The sequence below is a fragment of the Lathamus discolor genome, chromosome 2 (genome assembly GCF_037157495.1).
Source record: "Lathamus discolor isolate bLatDis1 chromosome 2, bLatDis1.hap1, whole genome shotgun sequence".
Taxonomy (NCBI): Eukaryota; Metazoa; Chordata; class Aves; order Psittaciformes; family Psittacidae; genus Lathamus; species Lathamus discolor.
In genome coordinates this window covers 126171507-126192112 of record NC_088885.1, presented here as the reverse complement: position 1 = coordinate 126192112, position 20606 = coordinate 126171507, and the positions used below count along the sequence as shown (strand labels likewise).

General features: G+C 38.8%; 1 protein-coding gene across 7 annotated transcripts in view; it reads left to right on the top strand.

Annotated features, from left to right (window-relative positions):
• The window catches only part of NCOA2 (nuclear receptor coactivator 2), a 194269-nt gene that overhangs the window by 73697 nt on the left and 99966 nt on the right, over nt 1–20606 (top strand). The window contains exon 1 of one of the 7 annotated variants that reach the window (XM_065668421.1): nt 6548–6588. The exons of 5 other annotated variants lie outside the window; for them this stretch is intronic. The gene's annotated coding sequence lies outside the window, so the exon portion shown is untranslated. Of the gene's footprint in view, nt 1–6547; nt 6589–18738; nt 18785–20606 lie in introns of those variants that run through there. One more of the 7 variants, XM_065668422.1, reaches the window with a different exon arrangement.

Genomic DNA, 20606 nt, shown 5'->3' with positions numbered 1-20606 from the left:
GTATGACGGATGTAAACAGAAGTTGATAATACTTTCTGGTGTTACCTTAACAGATAAATTACTTTTTATTATGGCTCGTTTTGAAGCTTTAATATATGTTAACTATGTGGTAATTCAGCTGTCTTCTTTTAAGTAGAAGGTAATGCAAGAATAAATAAGAGGGACAGCAGTGTGGAATATCATTGCTTTTGAGGGATTGCTGGGTTGAGGAGGAATGGAGATGTATAGTCGAGTTTTGTGAAGGTGCATGTGAATACTGGCAGCACAAGGAGCTGCCCCACTGCTGATAAGATGTTCCAAACTCCCCTTATGTCAGCTTTGTCCTTGGTGTAGCTTGCTGGAGTTTCAGATGACGTGCATGAAATGAAGTGAGGGGGAAGTTTTGTGGTTGAAGTTCTGTGCCAAGTCTTTTTGAAGTCATATGCAGCAGCTGTGCTGTAGCTAAAGAAAGGCTTTCTTTGCCTCCATCGTAACATCTGCATGATCTTTAACAGCAGAATTGTTCCACTATGATGTATCGTTTAGCTAATCTGGGTTGCTTTCATTAAGTCTTTTTCTGTTTTGTTTTTTCCCCCCTCCTTATTAGAAATGCTCACATTCCTTTTAGCAATAACTGCAAAGATCTGGACTTGAGTGCTTCTATGTAGAAACAGTAAGACTTCAGACAAAAAAGAAGTCAAAAGAGGAGCTGACCTTTATAGCTCAGTGAGGCTCTTGGGGAACTTCAGACTGCACCCCATGAAGTGGGGTGTCCTCCCTTGTTTAGAGGGCAGGGGCTGAACATGGGGCCAGTTTTTGTGGGGATGTCAGAAATGTGGCATCATTGCAGCTAACCTTGGTCTTACAGCTTGCAGCCTCCCTGCAGAGGTATTGCCCCCTCTCCCTCGTGCCAGTGCCGCTGCAGCCATGACTCTGGGGTGAGTTGGCTCAGGAAGCCAAACCAGTGGTCAGCTAACTGCATTTTTGTTTGGGTTGCTTGGCTGGCTTTTCAACTCTTTGAACTTGCTAACTGCAGAATTGGACAGATGTCTGTGCTGAAGATGACCTAGAAGAGGGACAGTCTCTTCTAGCTGCAAGTCGGCTTGTCTGCCACTTCAAAACTGTGCCTTGACTTGAGGCAGGAAGAAGGCAACCAAGGGAAGTTTTTTTAAGAAGGGCATGACTTAGACTGTATACCGTGTTACTCTGAAAGTTAAGTGAAAGAAATCAAATCACATGTAATTGAATTTGAAGTTTTAGCTTTAGCATTTCTTTTAGTTGGATTTTTTTGCATATGGACTTTTAAACTGAATCTGTACTTTATGTTGTTCTAATTTGAGACTAAGAGGTTTGTAATTGTTCACTCCCTGATAGCACTGCAAAGCTGGCAAGTTCTTATAGTTAAAGGGTGGGATCTAATGGTCAGAAATAAGAGGTTGTGGTCTTGGAGAACAAAACAAAGGTAGCAGAAATGCTGTCATTTGTCTGTGGTTTTGGTGATCTTGATTGTAAATATCCTGCATTTATAGGGGGTACCTGAGTGTCAAGCAGTGTGTCATGAACTAAATCTGGAGGAATACATTGTAAATTAAATGTGGTTGGGTTTTTTGGTAAGTAAGAATTATCCCATTTTATCATTAGGAATTACTGGATATGCATTTGCTTTTCAGTTGAACAATATGATCAGTCTTCATGCTGTAATCTTTTAGGAAAATGACTGTCAATGGAAAAGCAGAGGGCTGATTTATGTAACTGTACTCATTGCAGAAGTTTGGTGTGCGAGATCCAATTAACATAAGTAGCAAAGTAAGAGAAAAGGCACAGCAAACTTACTGCTGCTTATTAGGGTTGTTAAATGGTATTCTCAAAAGTATTTCTAGTTAAATAATGTTTTTCTTCAATTTATGCCAGGAGGACTGTGTTACTCCCTGTACTCAGCGTCTATAAAATTGAACATATACATGCCACAATGAAGAATTAATACCGTACTGTGCAAAATAACAAACCTGCTATTACAAATTACTTGAAATGCTGCATATTGAGTGGAAAAAGATAGATCTGCCGATGTGTGTAATTCCTGCTCGGGGGAATGCGATGCGCCTGCCACCCTGTCCGAGCGTGACCGTGACCATGTCACCAGGGACTGAGCATGCCCTGGGTGACAGCTGGGCATTTCAGTCTCACACATGGTAAACATATGTGCTTCCTAACGCCTAAGGAGTATGGTTAGGTCCTAGAAATAGAGGTACTTAACAGCAGCAGTCCAATATATGCGGTTTATCTATATGTTTAAAAATAGCAAAATAAGATCTTAAGACTGGTCTTCAAAACTGAGCACATTTAATGCATTCTGGTTCCAGCAATGTTACCATGAAGTAAGGGCAAGCAGCCGAGAACTTGTTTCAAAAACAGGAAGTGTCCACATTTATATAAAATTGCATAGTTTCAGCTGTCATAAATGTGGTTTCAATGCAGTTGCAGGAGTGAAGCCCAAAGTAGTTATAACCAGCTTACTTCCTCTTCCAGTCAAAGTGCAAATAGCCATATAATTAACAATCTGTGGCTCATTTTCTCTAGCTGGGTTAAGTATTCTGTTTCGCCTGTGCAGTCACCGTATAAACAGAGGGAACTTGACTTACTTAAGAACATTTTAAAACACACATATTCTGGGTCATAACCAAATCTGCAGATTCACAAAACAGGATCTTTGATTGCCCCTCGAGCTTGGCAGCAGCAATGAGACCTGTGAGTGTGGCTGGCGCACTGCCAGGCTCCTTGGAGAAGAGCGAGCCTTGCCAAGTTGGCTTCTTGCCATGATAAACTGCATGGGGCAGCAAAACCTGCTGCAGAGCTGGTAGACAGTTCTTCTCTTTAGGGACTTCCCTTCTTACATTCCATTGCAAATTGGCTTTATTCAAAGTCTTTTATCGTTAATTTTTTGAGGACTGATTGCTCAGCTTTTTTTGGACAGCTTTTTTTCCAAGGTAGTTCACCCATCCTGCCTCTGAGTCTACTCATGCACTTACTATGGCAGAAAAGCATGAGTACAAAGGATAAGAAAGAGTTCCTCTTCTGCTCCTGTACATTCTCAGGTTGGTTCAAATATGTTTTAGGCTGCTTGGGGCCTTTGAGGACAGATGTATACGTTTCATCCACAAAAAGCCTGTCATCACTTCTCTGTCTCTGCTGATAGCAGGCACTTGAGCAGCAAATCATAGAGTCATGGAATCATAAAGTGGGCTGCATTGTAAAACATCTTAAGATCATCTAGTTCCGACCACCCCTCTCACTAGACTAGGTTGCTCAAGGCCCTGTCCAGCCTGGCCTTTATTACCTAATGAATATTCACCGCATACTCTGCTAGCTGTGAAGTGCTGGTGAGGAGCCTTTCCATAGAAAAGGAGGTCTCCCAGGGGAGCTTCTCCAGGGAAGCTCTGCTTGGTTACTGAAGCTGCAGCACCTGCTGCATATGGTTATCGATGGTGGGTGTTTTCTTCTTTGTGTCAGATCCTTGGAGAGAGGCTTTTTTTCATGTGAGAGGTAGCACAGCATTTTGCAAAGACCTGTGAGAAACCTTTAGACAGAGCTCGACAAACATTACTCTGTCCTATACATAAGATGAAACATTTCCCTTCCTTTTCCTAGCTTTCCATTTAAGTACTTACTTAAGACATTATGAAATATCATACATTCATAGTTACCATCTTTTTACTTTATGCAATAAAGTTAATAAACCTTAAAGAGGCTGTTTCATCCTGTGTTACCCAAAGTTTTCCTGTCTTCAGGAAAAGCTGGCTAACCTGCTTTGTTGTCACTGGAACAACCAGAAGAGCTACACTGATGACCAGAACCTTGACCTTCTGAGTTTTAAAAGCAAAAGCAGTTTTAACTGCAGCTCTAGAAAAAACAAGATACATCTGACAGTGATTATGAAGGGAACAGAAATCAGGACAGAGTTCTGCTTCAAGCTCCCTGGTGCTTTTAGCTGTAATTTAGCAGGGGAGGCAAGGGAAGACCAATGGAAGTGAGAACTCCTTTGTGTCCTGTAAAAAAAAAAATAGTGGTTCAATACACGGAGGAGGTTCACCCTAAATAAAATTTGGAAACTTTTGGACACAACAAGGTTTGTAACATTTTTAATTGTGTGAAGGATTCTTTCATATCCATGTCTTTAAGAGAACATAGAGCTTCCACTCTGAAGAGGATGGTTGCACAGCTTCTGCTGCTGCTTCTGCATAATCTGTCTCTGTGTGTGGATAATAATTTATTAAAACATCAATATAACATTGCCTTCAGTTATTCAGAAAAGACTTATCTTAGGTGCTTGCCAGAGTTACTTATGTGTTTCTTTGCTTAGCGTGACATGGCCATATTTTCCTTCATGGCTTAGTTCCTAGCCCAAGCACAGGCAATGAAATGTGCTCACATTGCACTGTTTTATCACTGAGTTAAGGGATTGGATGGGGTTGTGTTGTAAAAAAGGACAGTAGGGCCAGTGAGTTCAATGCAATGAATAGATTACTCTTATTCATTGAGGAGTATGGTCCAAACAGTGGTTTGTGGGCCAAGACCAGCCTACAGGAAATTTCCATCTACTCTGCTTTTTATGAAAGGAGGAGGAGAGCAGCTTTGCAGCAGCCAGTGCTGCCCAGCAGCTGGGCTGTATTGGAGGCTTGCCACAATCCAATTTAGGGGGCTGCCTCCAGGGTAGTGGAAGAAGGTGGAGTGGGAGGGGCCAGGTAGAAAAGCCTCCCTTGCCTCATAGTCCAGTCTTACTTCCATGATGACTTCTTGACAGTATTTCCAGGATAGCTACTTGTGGCATGTGCAGTCTGGTCAGGTTGATGACTATCCTGAAGACTAGGAAGCGAGTCTGTGAGAATTAGCTGGTGGGAGGTTCTGCATCCAACCACACAAATACGATTGCAAACCCCTTGTAATAAGTGACCTCTTTTAACAGAAAACCACATCCTTTAAAACAGTTCATTAAAAATGCTCCTATAAATTGCAAGCTACCATGCCATATAAAAGCATCTTATTTACATATGAAGTAATACAGATTCAAACTTCTAATTGTCATTTGAGAAGTCAAATACTACTTTTTGAGTGGATTTTGATATTATAGTTTTATATTGCCTTTTAGAAGAATTTTGAAATTAGTTTGAGACCGTAACTCTTAAACCGGAAAAAAGCATGGGAAGCTGGGAAGCTGTCTGTGTCTCTGTGTGCGTGTGTGTGTCTTTCTGTGTATGTATGTATGTATACCAAAAAAGATAATGAAAAAATAAAAATGTGCGTGTGCTCTTCATTGGCTTGCAGTGATAGTCTATAAAGTTTTTATTATATGCGTTAATATGCATGCTCATTACATGAGAGCACTGAATACCTTTTTATCTATACAGGTCATCCAAAACAAGTGCCTCTAACAATTCTCTCCCCACTTGGTTGTGTATTTTTATCATCATAAAGTTAAATACTAAATTAAGATGTAAATTTTTGGATGATTTATGATTTTTAGCTTTTGTATTTTTTCAGTTTCACTGTTTTAAGAATTTTCACACTTAGGAAACCATTAAGCTCTTGTGATAATGAAGATGGTTTGGGTGAAAATTAAATAATAGAAAAATTGTGCATGAAGAGGGTGCTAGCTTTAAGATCTCAATTTACTGTATTTCTCTTTCAGCTGATGATAGAAAAATCTTACTTTTATATATGTGTATTTATGCAAATAATCTGAAAGACTTAATTCAAATACAGTTGAATAGAGGAATATATATGTATTGCTGTAAAGAGTTACTGCAATTACCCTGGCCTCTAGCATGTACTGCAGAATTGTTCTTAAAACTGAATGAAACCAAATCGCCTGCATCGCAGTTCCTTCATATAATTTCTCTGTGGACCTACATGAGATCAAGGTACTTGGAAATTCCCTTGAGCCTCATTGGATATCCTGTAAGGTTTCTGGCTCTAGCATAAAGGATCTGTTTGCTAAGGACAGATTGTTTCTCCTTATCAGGAGTGGGGCCCACATGAGTCAGCTAACCAGTTGCAAAGATCAGTGTTGAACTCTCCAAATCACAGCAGTAATATAAAGAATAGTATAAATTCACGATCATTTGCAAACTTTCTAAAATCACTTCTTTTCACTAGAAAAATGTGAAGAGATCAGAGAATAACAGAGTGGTTTAGGTTGGAAAAGACCTTAAAGACCATCTGGTTCCAACCCCCCTGCCTTTGGCAAGGACACTTTCCACTAGAACAGGTTGCTGAAAGCCCCATCCAACCTGGCTGTCCCGGGTTCAGCAATAGCGGTTTTCTCCTTCTTAGTAGCTGGTGCAGTGTTTTCAACTTTAGTCTGGGAACAAGGCTGATAACACACCAATGTTTTCAATTGTTCAGCGGCACTGACTCCGATCAAGGACTTTTCAGTCTCATGCTTTGCCAGTGAGGAGGGGCACAAAAAGCTGGGAGGGAGCAGAGACAGGACACCTGACCCAAACTAGCCAAAGAGGTATTCCATACCACAGCACGTCATGCCCACTATATAAACTGGGGGGGAGTTACCGGAAGAGCAGATCACTGCTCAGGTCAAGCTGGGTATCGTTCGAGGTGTGGTGAGCAATTGTATTTGTGTTTATCACTTGTGTTTATTGGTGGCTTTTTTTCCCCCCTTTCCCCATTTAATTTTATATTCTCTCCCCTTGTTATTTCCATTATTATTAATTATTGTTATTAATTATTAATTATTATTATTGTCATCATTATTAATATTGGTGGTAGCAGTAGTAGTTTTGTATTGTACCTTAGTTACCGGACTATCAACCTGTGAGATTTACATTCTTTTGGTTCTCCTCCCCATCTTTCTGGGAGCAGGGGGGTGGGGAGGGAAGAAGAGGGGGGAGTAAGCAAGCGGCTGCATGATTCTGAGTTACCAGCTTAAACCACAACACTGGCCTTGAACACTTTCAGGGATGGGGCTGCCACAGCTTCTTGAGGCAACCTCTTCCTGTGTCTTCACCCTCATAGTAAAGAATTTTTCCTTATATCTAAATCTACCCTCTTTCAGTTTAAAGCCATTCCCCTTGTCCTGTCACTACATGCCCTTGTAAAAAGTCCCTTTCCAGATTTCTTGCACAAACTTAGGCAAATTAGCAAATGCCCTTATAGCGTTTCCATGCTACTGAATCACCTTGAGGTTTGAGTCAGGTTTCCTGCGTTCTCAGCTTCGCTCGTTCAGTCTTACTGTCTCTTGCAGTTGTTTGAGGTCTGTTCCTGATGAAACTTTTCTGCCAAGGTGGAAAATTCCCTGTGTTCAGACACGTAGGTACCTTTGTGTACCTTCAGCCTTCCTGTTTGTGTTCTCGAGGGTCAGTTCTGTTGTCTTGTTTTTCTCTGTTTCTTCTTTTACACCAGGCTTTTTCACTGTTCTTTACCCATTTTGTTGCTGATAAGCTGAGTGGGTAACAGTGCATAAATGCAATAAACTTTGCTGGTGGATGCCAGAGTATCAGACTTGCTTTAGGAGCTGATAAGTAAAATCCTATGCCCTTTGTTGTACAAGAGGTGAGATGATACAGACAATTTTGGCCTTTGAATTTATATTTTGATATATTTCCTTAGCATAGTTTTTATTCTGTCTTTTAGTAAATGATTTGATTTTGTAACTGTTTGAATTTTGTATGGAAACAAATTTTATTGCCTGTTTATAAATGCTGTTATTTGATTATTCTCTAGTATATATATTACTTAACTGTTCTCAGTGGCATGAGCTTGCTTTTGTTCTCTGTTATATTTATAATGGGTTTAGCATCTAAGAGTCAAACGTGAAATGGAGCAACTTTTCATGTGAGTGATGACTTGTGTTTATATTCTTGGAGACAGAACACACTTGCATAAATGCTAAATTAAAAAAAAAAAGTATCACAATTCATTGATTACAGTAAAATACATGTCTACAGAAAAGTATCTCTGTATTAGAAAGTATCTCCTATTAGAAGATAAATGGGGCCTGTGGGAACTGCAAGCTGTCCTGTGCCCGCTATGTGGATAATCAAAGAAGAACAATAATAATTGCTGATAGTGCACCTGGGTCTTGAGTAAGCCAGGGAGTGTTTGGGTGCAAGGTCGGGCTGGGAAGCAGCCTGGGGAGTGATTGTTTATAGAATGGAATTTACAGTGACTGAAAACAGTCACTGGGAATGATGTAGTTGCCGTTTGGCTTCGTGGCTCGAACTGGTATCTGTATGCTGTATATTACCATGCTTGAGTGAATAAAGTGGAACTAGTTGTGAAAGCAGTGTGTGTGTGTGTGTGTGTGTTTAGCCTCTTTCTTTACAGATGCTGCAGGGCCTGTGTGTCTGTTTTGCTTTGAAAACTGTCTAGCAAAATCTACGAGAGGGATTGAAATATTGTGATAATACTTTCAGGTGATCTGTTAGTATAGCCAGCTGGTTTTACTTTGGTCCATCTAAATTAGCCTTCTGTGAAATTGTAATAAGGTCAAATAGTCTCCTTTATTGTTAGCCTCATTTCCTATGGAAGCAAGGCTCATGAGGTTGGACCATGCACTTGTGCACATGCACACATGTCCCTTCATCTCCTCTTAGTAGCTTTTGAACATATTGGTGGTTTTGATCATGTTTTTTGGCACAGTGGAGGTCTCATAATTCAGATCCCACAAGTTTTGTGAAAATAAGTAGCTGAGTACGTGAGTATATGAGGTGGAAGCACCTAAAGGTGCCCTGACAGAGGAAAAGGTTACAGCATAAAATAATCTTACTAGTTGCCTGGGAATCCGAGTGATGGGAAAAGAAATACTTTAAACAAATGTTCCACCTGTGGGAAAAGCTTTGTTCAAAGCTTTCACCTTTCTAAGCACCAAAGTCAACCAACCAGAGGGTATAAATCTGTGGGAGATGAGTCTTAATTAATTCTGTTGTTCATGGGACTACTTGTTCCTTCGATATTTTAATAATCATAATATCAGTAGCATAAATGCTTCCATGTAATATATTTTTGCACGTTTAATTTTAAAAGTAAATATGTAAGAATATTCTTATGCCAATCCTAATTTTCAGAGGCAACTTTTGTTTTCACTGTGAACACTAATTTAAATGTTTACAGAACCTTTTCTCTTGCTATCAGGACAAACTGAGCAGTTGCTTCCCCCTACTTTTAAAATGACAGGTACAGTGAATGCTTTCCAGACCTGTTTTTGTGGTTCTGGATTGCAACTAGCTAGAAATGCTGGAGCATTTTGTGGCGAGAATTCATGGCACTACAGTTGTGCTCCAAGGGAGTTAACTGGGAAGAACAAGGTCGGTTCAGTATGCTTACTGAGTATGGAAATAATAATAATTATAAGCTAACCAACAAGAACAGTATTCTTAATAAAATGTGTGGGGTTTTTTTCAATGTAATCATATGACTGTGTAATAGAAAAATTGCTTTGAGAGTGGGTCAAAGATTACATGTAGTAGAGACTTGTGTGATTGGTTATGAACAAGCAAAAATAGGGTAAACTTTTGACCCGACAGCAGCAAATGGAACTGTGTAAAGCACCTACAGATGGCAGGGTTTAACATATAGTCAGTCTCTCGCCCTTTCACAGCAATTATGATCATATTACACCAGGCACAGAGGGAAAGGAGCTCCGTAACTGTAATACCAGCTTGTCTTTGAAAGTTTTGAATATGCAGTTGCCTGTTTCGTTTTTGTAGGACCATCAATTAGCTTAGCAAGAAGAATTCCACTTTTGTTGCTCGTGTTTGACTTGTGGAGTTCCTGACCAGCGTGCCAAGTCCATTTGGAACAAAAAGAAAAATCGTTTAAATTGTCTGAATAATTTTCATAATTCAGACTGCAGCAGATTTATTGCTAAGCTTGAGAGATTCGGTGGAAGTTTTATGCTGTTGTGCTGCTGATGTGGGACTGAACAGACGAGGAGAATATGGCTTCAGAGAGAGGTCTGGGAAATGATGCTCCCAACAAGCTCCTTACATCCTTGCATAGATGCATGCATTTTTCTGGCTGAGTTCTGAGTTTTCAAAACTTAGTTTGCAAAACTTAATTGCAAAAAGACCAATCAATAAACTATTCATTTGATAATATTGTGGCATTTAGAAAAATCAGGGGCTTTCAGTTTTGTTTGCACCTGTGAAATAACAAATTAGAAAAAGTGAAAGAGTCTTGTGAATAAAAGATGAATGATTGCTGTTTTCCTGTGAACTTTGTCACTTAACAAAATCAGAAGCCCAGTTGCACTTTTGGCACAGAGTGATAGTTTCCATGTCATCCAAGCACATTTCATGTAATTCACTGCCTTTTGGGTGTTTGTGTGGCTGTGCATGCATGTGGACTTCTCCCATGTTGAGTTTTATTTATCGCACTTTGACGTATTGGCATTTGGAGAAAAAAGCCTGAATTATAGAAGGCATGCTTCCTTCTAGTTGTGATCCAGCCACTATCTCTCTTTCTGTCTCTTTGCTTTGCCTTCTGGCTTGTAATCTGATGCGTGTGCCAGATGTGGGGAGGTGGAGCAGAAGCAATCCAAGCTTTTAGACCATTTCGTGGAGGAGGTTATTTTATTATATCTGTGGTTCACAAAAATTTTCCTTTGGTTTTCCAGAATGGCTTCTACCGAGAGTAGAAATTGCAAGCATATGGTAATAAGCTAAATAAGATACTGAAAAATGCTTTTTGGAGGCAGAGAGCATTTTCAAATACTGATAAAATAAAGTGTGGTTGGTTGGGTTTTTTTCTCTCTAAATCATGCTGAAGCTTGCACTGTACATAGTCTGCTGGGTTTAATTCCATTTCTTTTTGGAGACAAATTGTATTCATTTTAGCCATGCCCATACCTGCAGCAAAGAGCTGCTGATGAAAGCTTAAAGGCACTTAAACAGCTCAGTGACTGCTTCCACAGGAGTTTAATCCAGTCACACAAGATTTTGAAACCTTCCTGGTTGTTAAAATACAGTGAAATGAAAACTACTCTTCTCAGATGCCAAACAGCACACCCTGTCCTAGAGTAATCCCTTCTACAGTTTTCCAACCCCCTCACACAAAATAAGAAAACCTACCAAAAACCCAAACTTCAAGTAATTTTAAAGTACAACCCATGCAGCCCCCTCTTTTTGCTGATGATCAGCCTGCAGATGTCTAGGTTTGAGCCACACGCAAAATTTGCCTGGACCTGTTGAAGCCCCAGCTCATCAGAGGAGGCTCACGAGTCCTGGTGCTGCCCTGTGCTCTCTGCTGAGGCTGGGCTGCAGGCGTTACAGCCAGCCTCTTCCAGAGATAGTGGGTTGGCAGTTACCTGGCAGATCTTGATAAAACATAATTGAGTAATCTTAAAGTAATAATGTAGTTCTTTAACGTGAGATGGTTGTCTGTTGTGTTAATGATCCGTATAAATTAGGGCTGTTTGCATGACAACTACTCCACCTGGAAGTAGGGGCAGTTATTGCGGGCTTTCTGCCTGATAGTAATCAACTCCGTAGAAGTATTCTGGATTTGTTGTAGCTGGCAGATGCAAAAGCAAAAATAACTCTGTAGAGAAAAAAAAAGTTCTTAATATATGAAGTAGAAAGGAAAAGGAATTAAAGAGATTGGTTTCATACTTTAGAAAGACAGCAGTTTTATCCAGTTATGTTCTTCCAAATTCTTACTGAAGTACAAAAGGTATTGAAATGTTATTACTGAAATATTAGTGAAACATTATTGAAATATTATGGGATTATTCTCATAGTTTCACTGATTAAAATGGAAATCTAATTGCAGGACATGTACTTTTCACAGCTCTTTTGTAAATAATAAACTAACTAGTTTTGTATGCCAGTAACTGAAATGCCTCCAACAATTATAGCTACTCAATAAATACCTTGTACGCTTCTTTGAAACATAAAGCATTTTAACGCATCAACCAAACTGAGAGCTATATTAAAACTTTAACCAGTGACACATGCTTTATAGTCCCTGCATATTCTTTTAATTCTGATCATTATTTCTTTTCACAGTATAGCAGAGACTGTCATGTGTTTCCTAATCATTGCTGGAAATAAAATAGTTAAAATGACTGTTCTAGTATCACTCAAAGCTAAGTACGAAGGTTTCCATTATAAGTTGCACAAAAAGTTCTTATCTATTCTCTGTTAAGTAGGTGAAACGCCTGTGTGCAATACGTGTAAGCTTAGTTTCCTTTCAGTGTTATCTAAATACCTAATTAGTTTTCCTATGTATGTGCTCTGAAAGAGTAACTGACAGAAGCTATCATTTCTTAGACTGCATTTCACATACAGATGTAAGTATAGCATTATGTGCTTTTTCTGCTCCCAAAAGACAACTTTCAATGCCTGCTGGAATCTTTCCTTGTCCTGTATCAAATCACTACTCACCTGTGGCAGTACTTATCTGGTCTAACTTGAATTTGAAATTAGTGTGGCAAGAGTGAACCATCACCGGCAATATTCAGCTTGCTACAAGTGAATTATTGTCACAGGAATGTTCTGGATGTTGAGAAGTTCTTAACTCGTCATTAAACCATTGCATAATCATTACAAATAAGTCAATACATAGATTAGAGTTATAGTATAATGCAGTTATTTGCATGCTGCTCAGCAAGCTAAGTGCTGGCTGTGTAACTGAATGATGAAAGTAATAATTTGCTCATACAGATCTAGCTAAAATAACGTTTTTCTCTGATATTTAAGTTGCTACTGGAAGAGTAGACAAGGTGCAGATTTACACCACAGAGTACCAAAATTAAGGCAAAATATTTATTACAAGTGTTGAATCTGGCTTTCTTCATTTGCAAAGGAGTTGGGAACTCTGTAGGAGTTATGATCTTACTAGGATCACTGTTCCTGAGGTGTGTGATCTTCTGAGAGAGATTTTCTCTTCAAACGTGTACCCAGCTAAGCCACGGAGATCACTGGCTTTGCACAACGTACATGACATAACAAATACCTTGGGGCGGGGTGGGGAGGGGGCAGCAACCAGGCACATTCATTTTCTGTAGACACAGGAATTGGATTGATATCTGCTTTTAGCTGAAGAGAGGGAGGCAGGAACGTGATTTGTGTGCCCCCGTTGATGCAGGGGAGGTTTTGACCTCCTGACAGTCAATCCCAAGGAGCAGCGGGAGCACTGGTAGGGTGCAGATTAGTGAAAGCTGATTGGCACCAAGCACCAGCCCTTCCTGTGTTTGTAGACGTGACCACTTACAGCTAATAAGCTTATAATAATTTCTGCTTAAGCACAGGTGGTGAAAGTAGTAGTAGCAAAAAAAAAAAAAAATATATATATATATATATATATATATATATATAGGTAAGGAGCTTAAATACAGGGAAGGTATGGGGCAAATGGTAGTGAAACATGTGCTGTGTGTCGTAACTGTGATTGTCCAGCCCCTTCTGCAAGGGGGGTTGTGTTCATCCCAGCCCTTGCTGCTGATACTCCTGTTTACACATCAGCTGTAGGGGACTCAGAGACTGAACTTCACCAAGAAACATTACTTATCTCTCCATTACATTAAAATATATTTGTAGCATAGCATAAATATCAAGACTTTCGACAGCTTCTTATAAATCCTGCGTAGGAATTTTTTGATGACATATGCACATTTCATTTTACTGGCTAAAGGACACCATTTGTGCAGAGGAATAGATTCAGTTTGGTCTTCCAAATGAGTTTTTTATTTCTGAAATCTTAAAAAATTCTCTTCTCTAAACTGGACTGCTTTACGGTGGATGACTTGATTGGAAAATAGCACATGCCTCCCTGCCTACTTTGCGTTTGTTACCTAAATGGTGTAAATTCAGCTTGGAGAGGCTTGGAAGAAGAAAAGGATTTAAAATGATTCCCTTCTAATTAATCCCAGGAAAATTCTGGCAAATCTGTCTTCTCAGTGCATTGCTGTATGTCTTTTAATTCCATTTCATTCTGATGGCATAGACAGAAATCTGTTGTTTGGTGTTGGGTCTTTTTTCCACAGTGATACTTTGGTTTGTCAATAGCCGGGTTATGGGTTTATCTCATTTTAGTACATGCACAATAAGGAGTGTGTGTGGTTTCTGAATTTTTTATTTTTTTATTAAAGCTTCTTGTTTTGTAAAGGAAACATTCCAATGGTGGTGTTAGTTAAATCTAGCTTTGAAGAGCTGACCTTTTATGAAATAGTGTTTTACTACCAATTGTTATAAGCCAGTGGTGATAACAGTAGCGATATTTTTTTCCCCTTTAAAATATAAATCTTTGGTTTGTTTAAACATCATGTTATTGGAACAGAGTAAGCTCCCTCTGTGGCAGATTATAGTATGTTCTTTCTTTGGGGAAAAGGAAAAAGAAACAAATACAAGCAAAGCAAAGAAGCAACCCAAGGCTTATTTCTTTGTTATCTTTCTTGGCTAGCACAGAAGGACCTTGGTTCCTAACTACTGCTGCACTTCACAGGGCAGTTGAACAGATTATTTTATGTGCTGTATGCTTCTAAACTCTCAGCAGTCTGAGACAACATAAAGACTCCATCTGAAAAGTAAAGAACATTCTGATCTTACTCCAAGAAAGCTTTTACATATAATCTTTATAGTTAAGGACATGAATGGAGCCTTGGATTTAACATTAGGTAAGACAGTTCAGAGAACTGCAAGATTAACTCCTTAATCCAAAGCATTATTACTGTGGTGTTAACTAGCAGACTGTCTTCCCACTGTGGTGCATTCTCATAAATACTCTCACATTTATATATAAGTTTGGGGTTGCAATTAAACAGTTTTCCATACAAAGCTTTTTACATGTTTGTGTTTTATTTAAGTATTTTTCAGCCACTTCTTAGTTTGTGAATTATGAAACAGTATCTGAGATTGCCTAGAATTTTTGATGTGGCTCAGTTCTGGTTCATATAGATTTAGTCCTAATAGTGTATCTTCTTCTGTTAAAGTTGCTGCAAGTAGAATCACTCTTTCTAAACTGAATAATTTTCTGTTTGAAGTGTCTACAAGGTGCCATAAAATATCAGAAAATAATCTGCTGAAGTACCTTTCTGTGCAATTCATGTAGTAGTATACTACAACTGCTACTACTTTCTTCAGGCTCAGTCTGGTATCTGATATGGTCTCCAGGAAATTCTCAGTGTGAAAGAAGACAGATTTGATCCCTGTTTAGCAGATCCTGACAGCTCTGCCCATGGAGCCAGTACCCTTTCCAGGATGTTTGCACAAGCTGATTATGGAGCATTTCTGTACTGTCCTGGTACCACATTCCTAGAGTTAGTAATTTTTTCTTTCTCCCCATGAATATGTTTAGACTTTGTATTTGAAAAAGAGCTTACATCCATTGTACTTTCTCATATATCTTGTTGAAGTTCAAGGCAGTATCTGACTGTAAATTGCAACCTGAGTTAAAAAGGTAGCATGCCTGGTATTACCCACTTGTATACACCTGGCTTACTGAATGACCTTGAATAGGTCATTTTATGTCCTGAGATCTATAAACTGCTGATAATAAAACATATATCCACCTTTGCAAAAGCTCTTTGAAATCCATGAGTAAAAGGTGTCCCATAAGGTCAAAATATGAATTATTTATTGCTACATGACATGCACAGCATGCAGACCGTAGGGTTATAGAAATCCTGTCTGTTCCTTTTCCCCCTGAGAATAGAAGTCGTACCTTCAGAGCTCTCCTTACAGAAGAAGCATTTGTCGTATGAAATCTGATATAACCTTTATGTGTATGAGTGTGTGATAGTATTGAAACGTTGGTATCTCCAAGGAGCTGGTTTCAAGTGTTAATATCCAACTTCCTCTGAAAAGTGCAAATGCAATTTTCAAAGTAATAAACATTTTTAAAATAAAGAATGAATATGAGAAGGTTAGAAAGAATAATCAGAGGTGGGGGGAATACTGGCTTTTGATAAGGGAATTAGAATTTCATAGCATCAAAATTGCTGTAGGGTTACTACAGAGTAACAGATCACTTGACTTCCAGATAATTACTAATACTCACTATTATCCATTTACTGATGATATTTGAAATGCCAGCCATATGCTTTGAAAGAAACTGATTTTTCTTTTAGTATGTTTCCTAGGGTTTATTGTAGGCCCTATTTGTCATCCAAGTATGTAAAGCAAAAAAACCAACCCTGTTCTCTGCTTACTATTTCGAGTATTTATTTTACTAATGTAGGTGTGTATTATTCAAGATAAGATACACACACACACACACACACATATAGGTAGAAACAAAAATATGGAAAGCAAGAATAGCCATGATGCAAGACGGTTAGGACTTTATACTTCAATGTGAACATCTTCAACTGTACTTTGAAATCAGTATGCAACCAGCACAGATTTTGGAGAACTGGTATACAAGCTGAGATATGCTACTTCAGTAATTGGGTTTTTCAGTATCAGTTTTAGCCTCTGAAAGAGTTTAAGGGATGGTCTTAAGCAGAGGCATTGAAATCCAAAATCCATGACATTAGCACAAAATTGAAGTGCTCAGCTTTTAATCCAAGTCCAAATATTAGGTCAGAATTATATTCAGCAAATCAAAAAAAGCCTTTAACTGTTTGGGATGGGCCCAGACTTTCTAGTACTGACAGTAGAGGCAAGAGGGTTCTTGCGCAGATATTAAAACTCCCTAGGGGGGTAACAGACTCCTGGATGACTTTGGTTCTCTACTGCACTGTTAGATGAAGTGCAGTTTTACAGCTGAAGTCACGTCGGTTGGAAAGACTGGGGAGATGTTACTGGAAAGGAAATTGTGATGGAAAAGGGCAGCAGTGCTATGCCCAAGTAAGAGTTTTTTGAGAAAATTGATCAAAGAAAAATTACTTCTACATGTCTTAATACAGTTGGTTTAGAGAATTGTACTTTAAGGCCCTAGTAAATTGTCTGGTTAAAAGAAGCAATCTGCTTGGAAATATTTCCCTTCTTGTTGCCTTCCATCTTGGTTCTCGTCCATTATTCTTTAGGCATTATTTTGCTTGTTCTATATATTTATTCGATACTTTCATCTAGCACTTTTCACAGCTGTGAAGCCTAAGGACCTTGCTGCTCTGATTTTTCTTATCTGCCCAATGCTCCAATTCTGACAGTGGCTGAGGTACTGCAGGTTAAATATTAATAAAGATAATTCATCTATATGAACTTACATATAGCATAGATATTAAGTGAGTGAGATGTATTAAAGATTGCAGGGACCCTGTGTCATGGAGTCTTCCTAAGTACTTAAAACCTAAATAGGTACTTTATCGCTTCCTCTTCTTTCTCCTTATCCTTCTCAGTAATCTCCATTGTAAATACAAATATTAGTGTCAGTGTTATGTAGGGGTATAACTGCCTCAATATTCCCTTTGCTGTTTTTCCCTCATGTATTATGAAATATTTGAACTCATAAAATAGTATTGCCATCACAGAAGTTTTTTTTTAAACCCTGCTTTAATAGAGGAGAACAACACTGCAGCCAGGAGCTGTAATCTCTCTTGTATCGCCTGGTTTTCTAAAGCTGAGGCATTTTAAGTGATCCTCTTACTTAGTCCCCAATGTATCAGTCATTACTTCCACTGGTGGCTCTCCCCTGTTTGCTTCCCTCAAAAAGTCTTCTCCCGCATACACCTCCTCAGTGCCAGTTAGTATATGCCTATATATAGTATGGACAGCTAGCATATTCAGAATTGTGTTAAATCCAGAGTCTCCAGGCAGCAGGTAATTTAAGAAATTGCATCTCTCTTTGCTAATAGGGACATAGATTTGCCATCCTTTATTGGCTTCTTTCCATGCTTTTTAAAATTTCTTTTACTTTATATATATCTACCTACTGATCTGGAAGGGCTTGCATTTCTGGATGGTCATCACCCACTCCCATGTAAAATAAAAAGAATGAAAGAAGTGGTTTTTTTTTTTTTCAAAGGCCTTTCAAGAAAAAAAGCATCCTTCAGCTGCCCCCTAATACCTTAATTTTGTTTGAACAGTAACATCAGCAAACACTTGCAGTGTCAAACATGTTTACAAACTCCAGTTTGAGAACAAAACTCCTTTTAATATTAATTAATGGCTTTTGTTCGCTTAAATTTTATTGTATCCTCCCCTGGTAAGCTGTTGTCTAGGAGAATAAGTGACTGTCCCTGAACCTTGTCTCTGCTGAGCTAAGTTAGAAGGAATTTCCAAAATCTGAGTAGCTATCAGAATGTCTGGGTAGATGTTACAAAACAACAGCATTCCAAACCCACAACTCCCAGCACATGCATTAAAGAGAAAATCAACCTTCAATGTTCAGGGCCGTAGACAGCCTTAGCAGTCAAGAGTTAGCACTGCGGTGTCATATCTAAATCAGCTGATAAAAATGCATGTCCTAGAACAAAACCGCGAGATGGTCTTGAAATGTTGCTCAGCAATTAAGGCTGGCTGGATTCCACTTGGACAATGATATTGGCTGTACACTTGGTCCTGAAGGTGGCCCTGTGGGGCGTCCTGCTTCTCAGAAGGAGGTGCAGTTTGGAGGCACAGAACCTCCAAAAATCAGTCCTCTCCCCGTTGCTTTGGGTGTCTGTTGGCTTGTGGTTGGCTTTCTGATTTTGAAAGCCATAGAAGACTTTATGACCAGATTATTTTACAGATCATCTCTCTCTTCTTTTGCTATGCTGCTGTTGAATACTCTCTATGAGGCCTTTTTGTCTTGATGTGTTGCGTGCACTGCCTATTTTCTCTGTAGTTTTGGGAAAATAATTGCACAGCAGAAAGGACAGTTAATTCCAGGACTTGGCTGATCTCTTCTCAGAAGGATACCCTCTTCACTCAAGGTAAATGGCTTATACAATGTTAGTATTATTACGTTATTAACTTGCAGCTTAGAAAATGTGGGTTCTTAAGAACCTAGGACAGGCAGTTTGTAAAAATCTAAATAATTCATAAATCGCATATTAAGGATGATTTGCTAAGGGTTTTAAGAAATAGTCCTGTGAACTGTGAAGTACTGCAGTTCAAGATGAGAGTCATGACAACCATGTGTTTGAAAGATGAAGATGGGAGTCTCCTTGCTAAAAGCAAAGCATAGCAATGTGTTCTTCTAAACTTGACTTTTCTCCCCATTTAAGTGACCTTGTATCATCTTGTGCTTCAGTACCACATGCTGAAGTCCATATTGTTGATATTTTTGCTAGATTGAGTTAATGTTTTTGAGAATGCTTTTGTGGAGAATTCGAAATGTTTAAACATGGTACAGGCCACTAATTTGACGCTGCAGGAATATCTTTCAGTTGGTAGCAATTGTAAAGCGTCTGCTATCTAGACTGGATATAAGGAGGAAATTCTTTCCTGTCAGGGTGGTGAGACCCTGGAATGGGTTGCCCAGGGAGGTTGTGAGTGCTCCATCCCTGGCAGTGTTCAAGGCCAGGTTGGATGAAGCCTTGTGTTGGATGGTTTAGTGAGAGGTGTCCCTGTCCATGGCAGGGGGGTTGGAACTAGATGATCTTGAGGTCCTTTCCAACCCTAACTATTCTATGATTCTATGATTCTATGATCTATTTACAAAGATTGAGTCTGACTTTAACTTTTCATATTGATGTACAATACAACACCAATATGTGTGTGTGTAGGAGTTCTCGTGATGGGACAGGATTTGCTCTATGTGCTAAACATTTCAGATTAAAATGATTGAGCTGTATGCTCTTTCTGAACCTTTCCCTTCAGTTGTACATGTGCACCTACTTTGCAGTTCATTTTAGGGAAAACTTATAACAAGGAGAAGTTGAAACATAGGTTTCTGTTTTGGAATTTAGTGTGTTGAACTTTTCTCTTAAGAGTTAGCAATAGACCCAAGTCCTGACATGTTTCCTCTTTTATCACAGACTTTAATATTCAGTGCTAACCACATTGGGGGTTATTTAAGATAGTGTAGCATTTCTGCTCAGAATTAGGTTTCTGTTAGAATATTACATATTGTTTCTGCTGCAAATTACCTGTATACCTAAATTTTGCTTTTTCTCTATGTAGATGAATTGAGTATTCATTGTCTTCCATGTTTTAGAGCTGTCATTTGTTATTACTGGCCCTAGAAGCAAACCTGCGCTTTAGTTGGATGAGAAGTGAACAGGTCAGGTTTATGTTGAACAAATAACTGTCATTGGTTTAAATATTCCTTAATACCCTACATGCAGTGATTGCCACTGTATTAACACAAGGTGGTTTTTTTATCTTTTACCCTCACCAAGTGAAATTTTAAGTTCTTTGATTTTCACAATGCTTCAGTTAAATCTCAGTCCTGTTGCATCAACCTCATTATAAAAAAGAGCACACAGCAATTGTCCTGAAGTTGGTTTTTATTTCATATCAGTGTATTTAATTATTCTATTGTAAATCAAATTAATTCCAGCTGCAGCTGCTTTTTCTTTCACTTTTGTTTTACTTGGTAGGCTGCAGTCTCTGCCTTCTCAAATACTGTTATCTCCTGACAGCCCTTGTAGTTTTCCAGGAATATTTGTGCTCCAGCTCAGTTAAACGGCGATTTTTTCATCGTTCTGCCTGATACTGATAAAAATTATCACTAGAATACTTTAAAACTCTTAGTAGAAAGGCTAACTTTCTTTAGTTTCTCTTCTGTACCTCGTATCATCTACTGATATT